General features: G+C 42.3%; 1 long non-coding RNA gene across 1 annotated transcript; it reads left to right on the top strand.

The window, feature by feature from the left end:
- The first annotated feature begins 1,145 nt into the window (after positions 1–1,145).
- LOC129047733 (uncharacterized) lies at positions 1,146–1,886 on the top strand. The gene is made up of 2 exons (XR_008509496.2): positions 1,146–1,280; positions 1,713–1,886. It is a non-coding gene; the product is annotated as an uncharacterized LOC129047733 (long non-coding RNA).
- Positions 1,887–8,459: the final 6,573 nt, after the last annotated feature.

Genomic DNA, 8,459 nt, shown 5'->3' with positions numbered 1-8,459 from the left:
CTGCACAGGGTCAGGATCATCAATATTACTGTCTTCCACCTCCACATCTTGTCCCACTGGAAGGTCTTCAGGGCAATAACATACATGGAGCTGTCATGTCCTATGATAACAATGCCTTCTTCTGGGTACATTCTGAAGGAGCTGCCTGAGGCTGTTTTACAGTTAACTTTTTTTTAATAAGTACAAGGAGTCCACTATAAAATAATGATTAAAAGTATGGTATAGGACCAGGCACAGTGGCTCATGCCTGTAATCCCAGCACTTTGGGAGGCTGAGGCAGGTGGATCACGAGGTCAAGAGATGGAGACCATCCTAGCCAACACGGTGAAACCCCGTCTCTACTAAAAATACGAAAATTAGCTGGGCCTGGTGGCATGCGCCTGTAATCCCAACTATTCGGGAGGCTGAGGCAGGAGAATCACTTGAACCCGGGAGGCGGAGATTGCAGTGAGCTGAGATAGCACCACTGCACTCCAGCCTGGTGACAAAGCAAGACTCCATCTCAAAAAAAAAAAATAAAATAAATATATATATATAGTATATTAAATACATATACCAGCAACAGTTGTTTATTACATTATCAAGTATTATGTACTGTACATAATCGTGCCATATATATATATATATTTTGAGACGGAGTCTCCCTCTGTTGCCAGGCTGGAGTGCAGTGGTGCAATCTCGGCTCACTACAACTTCCACCTCCCAGGTTCAAGCGATTCTCCTGCCTCAGCCTCCCGAGTAGCTGGGACTACAGGCGCCCGCCACCACATCCAGCTAATTTTTGTATTTTTATAGAGATGGGGTTTCACCATGTTGGACAGGATGGTCTTGATCTCTTGACCTTGTGATCCACCTGCCTCGGCCTCCCAAATTCCTGGGATTACAGGCATGAGCCACTGCACCCGGCCAATTGTGCTATATTTTTATATGACTAGCAGTGTGGTAGATTTGTTTACAACAGCATCACCACAAACACTTGAGTAGTACATTGCACTATGATGTCAAAATGGCTACAATGTCACTAGGCAATAGAAATTTTTCAGCTCCATTATGATCAACTTATGGGACTTCCCTCCCACGTCCAGTCCATCATTTTTTTTTTTTTAGACAGAGTCTCAAAATCCCAGCACTTTGGGAGGCCGAGGCAGGCAGATCACCAGAGGTCAGGAGTTTGAGACCAGCCCGGCCAACATGGTGAAACCCTGTCTCTACTAAAAATACAAAAAATTAGCCGGGTGTGGTGGTGGGCACCTGTAGTCCCAGCTACTTGGGAGGGTGAGGTAAGAGAATTGCTTGAACCCTGGAGGCAGAGGTTGCAGTGAGCAGAGATTGTGCCATTGTACTCCAGCCTGGGCAACAAGAGCAAGACTCCATCTAAAAAAATATATATATATATATGTGTGTGTGTATATATGTGTATATATATGTATATATATGTGTTTGTATGCATATACATATAGATACACATATATAACAAAGTTTCCTTCTCATAGTGAAGATAAATTCTCATCACTAGTATTGATTCTGGAGCTTTCTTTTCCATGTGTTATAAGGCGAATTTTGTTCCCCCAAAATTCACAGGTTAAAATCCTAACCCGAAAACTTCATAATGTGACTGTATTTGAAGACAGAGTCTTTAATTAGGTCACTAAGTTAAAATGAAATTGTTGGGATGGGCCCTAATCCAATATGCCTTGTATCCTTGTGTGAAGTGGAAATTAGGACACAGACATCTACAGAAATACACCATGTGAAGACGCAGGGAGAAGGCGGCCATCTACAAGCCCAGCAGAAAGACCTCAGAAGAAACCGATTCTGGTGACACCTTGATCTTGAACTTCTACCCTCTAGAATTGTAAGAAAATAAATTTCTGTTGTATAAGGCACCCAGTTTGTGGTACTTTGTTATGTCAGTCCTAGCAAACTAATATACCATGTTTCTGCCTTTACATATAAGTAGGCAAATATCATGTCTTCTCTTTACCAACTTCAATATCTTCTTTCCCTTCATACATTCATTTTGGCTTATCTATTGTCTACCATATCTTTTTTTTTTAAATATGTTTTCCAAATATTGTATCCATTGGTTCAGCACTTCTACCTCTAGGAAATTTTCATGCTAAGGAAATTATACTAAAGAAGCACAAAGCTTTATATTATACATAAAAATTTGCATCCCAGTGATGCATATCATTTTCTCTAATTTTAAAAAATGATATATTACACATACTTGATTTTACAAAAAAGTAAGCCCGACATAATACATGTGTGATGAAATTTTCAAATAATGTGAAAATTTATATGCAAAAAGTAAAGCCTTCTCTTACATTTACCCAGAAACCCACTCCCCAAAGAGCACTATAAGAGCATATTATCTGCACATACGATTATAAATATAAACTCATGTATATATTTCTAAAAACAGAAATGGGGAAACAATTATATATAATAGTATAATAGTTTCACCTATGATATCATGCATATCTTTCTATGTTAATTCAATTCCTTATCCTCCCTTCCTTCACTGCCTTCGTAACTCCTGCCCCACTTAAGAGAGCTGATTGTCATCTTGCTGACACTAACTGTCCTTCCCTATCTCTCTGTTAAGTGTTATTTCTCTAGATTCACATAGCACCCTGGACATAGCTAATAACCTCATATATGACCACAGTTAAGAATGATGGCACTAGGGTCAAACTGCCTGGGTTTTAATCCTCGTGTATTTATTTCCTGTTGCTGTTATAACAAATTACCACAAACTTAATAGCTTAAAACAACATAAATTTAGAAGTCAAAAGTTGTAAAATCAAGGCATCAACAGGACTCTGTTCTTTCCGGAGGCTCCAGAGCAGAATTCATTTCCAGCTTCTGGAGGCTGCCTGCCTTTCTTGGCTCATGGTCCTTTCCTCAGTCTTCAAGGTCAGCAGTGTGGCATCAAGCCTCTCTTTCTTTCTCTTCTGCCCTTCCTCTCTCTCTCTTTCTCTGTTTTCATTATCACATTCCTTCTCTGACTCTGACATTGCTATTTACCTCTTATTAGGACTCTCCTCGACATTGGACCCACCCAGATCATCCAGGATAATCTTCCTGTATCAAGATCCTTAACTTAGGTCAAGCATGGTGACTCACACCTGTAATCCCAGCACTTTGGGAGGCCAGGTGGATCACCTGAGGTCAGGAGTTCAAGAACAGCCTGGCCAACATAGTGAAACCCCATCTCTACTAAAAATATAAAAATTAGCCAGGCGTGGTGGCACGTGCCTGCAGTTCCAGCTACTCAGGGGCTGAGGCAGGAGAATCTCTTGAACCTGGGAGGTGGAGTTTGCAGTGAGCTGAGATTGTGCCACTGCACTTCAGCTTGGGCAACAGAGTGAGACTCCATCTTAAAAAAAAAAAGAAAAAGTCCTTAACTTAATCATACCTGCAAAATCCCTTTTTTCCATGTAAGATAATATTCCATTTTCACCATTTTACTTTACAGGTAATTTCAATGCAAGGTAATATTTGCAGGTACTGGGGATTAGAAGGTGGACATCTTCAGGGAGCCATTACTCAACCTGCCATACTGGGCAATGCCATCTTATTAGCAAGGCGTGCCTCAGTCTCAACAGCTATTAAAAAGAACAGAGTGATCATCCCTACTCATAAGGTTGCTCTGAGGATTCAGTGAGTTAATACATGTGAATGGTGCCTGGAACATAATATATGTTCAGTAGTGGTAGCTATTATTATTATTATTATTGATGGAGTCTGGCTTTGTCGCCCAGGCTGGAAGGCAGCAGCACGATCTCAGCTCACTGCAACCTCCATCTCCTGGGTTCAAGTGATTCTCCTGCCTCAGCCTCCCAAGTAGCTGGGATTACAGGCACCCGCCACCACAACTGGCTAGTTTTTGTATTCTAGTAGAGACGTGGTTTTACCATGTTGGCCAGGCTGGTCTCAAACTCCTGACTTCAGCTGATCTGCCTGCCTCAGCCTCCCAAAGTGCAGGGATTACAGGTATAAGCCACCATGCCCAGCCAGTGGTAGCTATTATTATAACTACATAGTTATCTATTTACCTTCTTTGCTCTACACTAGACTGCTAGTTCTTGAAGAAAAGAACAGAATTTTATATATCTGTGTGTTCCCAGGGTGGAGCACAGGGTCTGGGACATATCAGGTGCTCAATAAATATTTGTCAACCTGAATTACTCCACTTAAAAGACTAATATTTAGCCAGTAAAAATTATAGAGAATTTGAAATATTATGAAAAACATCATCATACATTATATTGTCATACAAAGTGACAAAAGCAAAATAAAATATGCACAATCACAGCTGTTTTAAATAAGCAAGGCTAAAAATTATGCATAAAAATAGACTGGGAGGAAATATGCCCAAACATCAACACATTAACAGTTGGTGGTCTTGGAGTTGGGAAATCATGGGTAATTTTTTCTTCCTGTTTTTTTTATTTTTTAACTTCAGATTTTCTCTATTGAGCATATTCCTTTTCAAGATGAAAAAATAATTTACGTCTCATTTACACACACACATCTCTTGTTCAGTAGACATTAAAGGTGACATTATACATCAAGTCAACTCAACCTCTGAGTTACTGCCTAGCTTGCAGTTCTGAGTCCAGCATTTACCAACTAAATGAACTGAAGAAGTTGCTGTTGCAGATGTTGTTGTTGTTGTCGTCTTTGTGTCACCTGAGAGCTGAAGAGAGGGACCATCCACTCACAGGGTGCAGCGGGGTCCGGTAGGATAAGGGCACATAAAGTGCCTAGCATGTGGCAAGGCACGCAATAGGCATGGAATAAATGTTAGCTATTCTTCTCATGGTTACTATTACTCAGAGAACAATGCTGTCAAACACATATAGGAAGAATTATAAGGAGGCATATGTTGAGAGACAAGAAGCAAAGAAAATTGGAAATAAACCCAGCTCATTGCATGTCAGGATCTATAAGATATTTCACTTTAGCTCCTTTCAAGGAAAGATGTACCAAGCTCAATAGTACAAGGGAGTTTTTTTTTTTTTTGAACATTCTAAGTTTTAGCAAGGGAACTGGCCCTCATCCCTCGAAATCTCATGCAGATCCCCCAGATGTAAGACAGATCAAAACAACTGCTCCAGTAAAACCCGACATGGGGTCAGGCCGTGTGTTCTGAGCTCCACGTCACCCTCACGGATCTGAGACTTCTCAGAATAATGTGGCAAGCACTGTTCCAACACTAACCTAACTGGTTAAGGAGTTGTAACTTTCCCAGTTTCTTCTGGGAGCAGGGGCAGTGTCATCCACACCCTATTGCGGTTAGAAGAGGCAACAGGAGGTAAAGGCATATTGGGAACAGCTGTACCAGGCTCCTGAACTACTTGGCGCAGCACTTGTGCATGTCTCAAGCCTGTTCCTTAGGAGCCGTGCCCTTATTTGAGCTGGAGCAACACACAGTGATTGTCCTCAAAAGCTGGTCCTCCTCAGTCTTGACTACCCCTTTGTTTACACATTGATCAGCAGGTGCTGGCTGAACGTTCCCCTTTGATTTCTGTGGCTCAGGAACAGCGGGCTAAGACATGAGCTGAATAAACATCATATCATTTGGCACTGGCAGGATTCCTGGTAACCTGGGTCAGGCAAGGTTTAAGAAGGATTAGGTTTAGATTAGAAAACGGGTTGAGTTCTTTTTTTTCCCCTGTGGTCTCTTAAGTGCCTAGGGGTTTTGTAAGAGGAGAGTGGGCTGACCGCCTAGGCTCAGTTTCCAGAAATAAAAGTGGTGAGCTTGGTGTTCTTTTCCAGAAGACCCGAGCGTATACTAATTCTGAGTTTGGCTTCTGCTGTAAGGGTCGTGAGCTCTTGGGAATTTGGTGAAAGCTCTAGATCTTTTCTCTAGAGAATCGTGCACACACACACACACACACAGACAATTTTATTTATTTATGGGGCTTCCTGAAACACTCAGCCTGGGGGAATTTTAATAGCCCACACAGCTCACTAATAGGAGGCTGTATTCTTCCCCAAGGTGAGCCTGGGGGGTGCCCCCTCTGGCCATCCTCCTCATGGTCGCTCCTCAGTGACCACCGGCCACGCTGAATGAAACTTGCTGTCACACTGCCAGGTTTTCTTGGCAGTCTGGCCTTGGAGAGGCTCGCTGGGGGCTCTGGCAGTTGCTCTTGTTTATTACAAAGTCTTGCTCCACTCCCTGGCGACAGCTTGCAAACCAAAACTATTTCATTTCCCAGTTACAAACAGGTTAGAGGAGAGAGGGTGAAGAAAAAAAAAAAGGCAGACACCTTTTGAAGGCATGACTTCTCCTCGGCTTCCCTGGAAGATTGGTTTTGTCCTCCAGCGTCCCACAGCTCTGGATTTACTTCTAGGGTAACCGTGGTTGTTTCTGCCTTCAAGTGAACAAAATTGCTGGTTAAATGTTTTCTTCTTGTTCTTCTGTCTCTCAGTGGAGGTTTTCCCCCACCACTTAGAAAAAAAGGATGAGGCTAATACTCCCCTTCCCCTCAATTAAATGGATGTTTCCCTCCTAACTGACTTACTTTGCAAAAACTGCAATGTGGATGAAAGGGGGATGGGTGCAGGTATCAAGGAAAGATAGAAGTATTTTCCAATTCTATAAACAGCTGTCTGCCTCTCATCTTTACCACACAAAAATCATGGCTCAGAACCCTTGTAAAGGAGTGAGTAGGCACTGAAGTGCCCAGTGCACCATCTACTTGTTATGTGACAGTGAGCAAGTTACTTAACCTCTTTGAGCCCCAGTTTTCTCTCAGGATTAAAACAGTACCTGCTGCATAAGGTGGTAGTGAGAATTCAACGAGAATGTGGGCCTAGTTGTTAGCAGCTCTTTGACTCCAAGTGAACATTCAGGAACTATTTATTATTAATATTATAAACAGTTTTGTTTTGTTTTGTTTTGTTTTTTAAACAGAGTCTCACTCTGTCGCCCAGGCTGGAATGTCCACCTCCTGGGTTCAAGCGATTCCTCTGCCTCAGCCTCCTGAGTAGCTGGACTACAGGCGGGCGCCACTGTGCCCAGCTAACTTTTTGTATTTTTAGTAGAGATGGAGTTTCACCACGCTGGCCAGGCTGGTCTTGAACTCCCGACCTCATGATCTGCCCGCCTTGGCCTCCCAAAGTGCTGGGATTACAGGCGTGAGCCACCATGCCTAGCCTATAAACAGATTTTTATGCCCCAGTGGAGCACTATTTTTCCTCTAGAAACACCATCTAGCACTGCTATGGTCTGAATGTTTGTGTCTCCCAAAATTCGTAGGTTGAAACCTAATCACCCATGTGATGGTAACTGAAGGTGGGCCCTTTGGAGAGTGATTAAATCATGAAGGCAGATCCTTCACGAATGGGGTTAGTGTCCTTATAAAGAAGGCTCCCAAGAGCTGCCTTGCCCCTTCCACCCTATGGGGACACGGCAAGAAGTACCATCTATGAGCCAGGAAGCAGGGCCCTCACCAGACACTGAATCTGCCAGTTCCTTGAGTTTGGCCTTTCCAGCCCCTATTACTGTGAGAAATAAGTTTCTGTTGTTGATAAGCTACCCAGTGTGTGTATTTTGTTATAACAGCCTGAACAGACTAAGACATGTGTCTTAAACACAAACATAGGCTGTCTCCAATTTGTACTAGGAAGTTCTACTTGCCACACCTAGGATGAGTAACTAATTAGGTGACATCATTTTAGGACCTGGTTGAAGGTTCTAATCCTAAATAATACTCTTAGCACAGAAGTAAGGGCACTTGATATGTCCAACCTACTATGCCAAGTAGTAAAGATATTTTAAAACATTCAGGCTGGGCACAGTGGCTCATGCCTATAATCCCAGCCTTCTGGGAGGCTGAGGCTGGTGGATCACCTGAGGTCAGGAGTTTGAGACCAGCCTGACCAACATGGTGAAACACCATCTCTACTAAAAGTACAAAATTAGCCAGGCGTGGTGGCACATGCCTGTAATCCCAGCTACTTGGGAGGCTGAGGCAGGAGAATCACTTGAACCTGGGAGGCAGGCAGAGGTTGCAGTGAGCTGAGATCATGCCATTGCACTCTAGCCTGGGCATCAAGAGTGAAACTCTGTCTCAAAAATAAATAAATAAATAATAATAATAATAAAACCATTCAGACTCTGCTCTTCATGTAACACCACCATCAAGTCAGCAGAGAAGACAGTACAAATTTTTATAAGAGTAAATATTTGTTGGAGCACTTTGCATGTGCTAATAAATGCCCTAAGCAATTTATCTAGTTTAATCTTTTCAGTAATCTTCTGAATAGGTACTATTATTATCATCATCATTTTATAAATGAAAACAGAGTCTCAGAGAGGTTAAGTCAATGTTTCAGAGTCACAGAACTTGTACAAATGAGAGCTGGTACTAAACTGAGAGTCTACTGCATTATGTGGCTTTAGTCTATTCTAATTCTTACGAGCCTGTGTTGCTTCTCTTTAA

This window comes from Pongo abelii, chromosome 13, assembly GCF_028885655.2.
Source record: "Pongo abelii isolate AG06213 chromosome 13, NHGRI_mPonAbe1-v2.0_pri, whole genome shotgun sequence".
Classification (NCBI taxonomy): domain Eukaryota; kingdom Metazoa; phylum Chordata; class Mammalia; order Primates; family Hominidae; genus Pongo; species Pongo abelii.
Note: the sequence above shows the minus strand (reverse complement) of the source record. Positions and strands in the feature narration are given on the sequence as shown.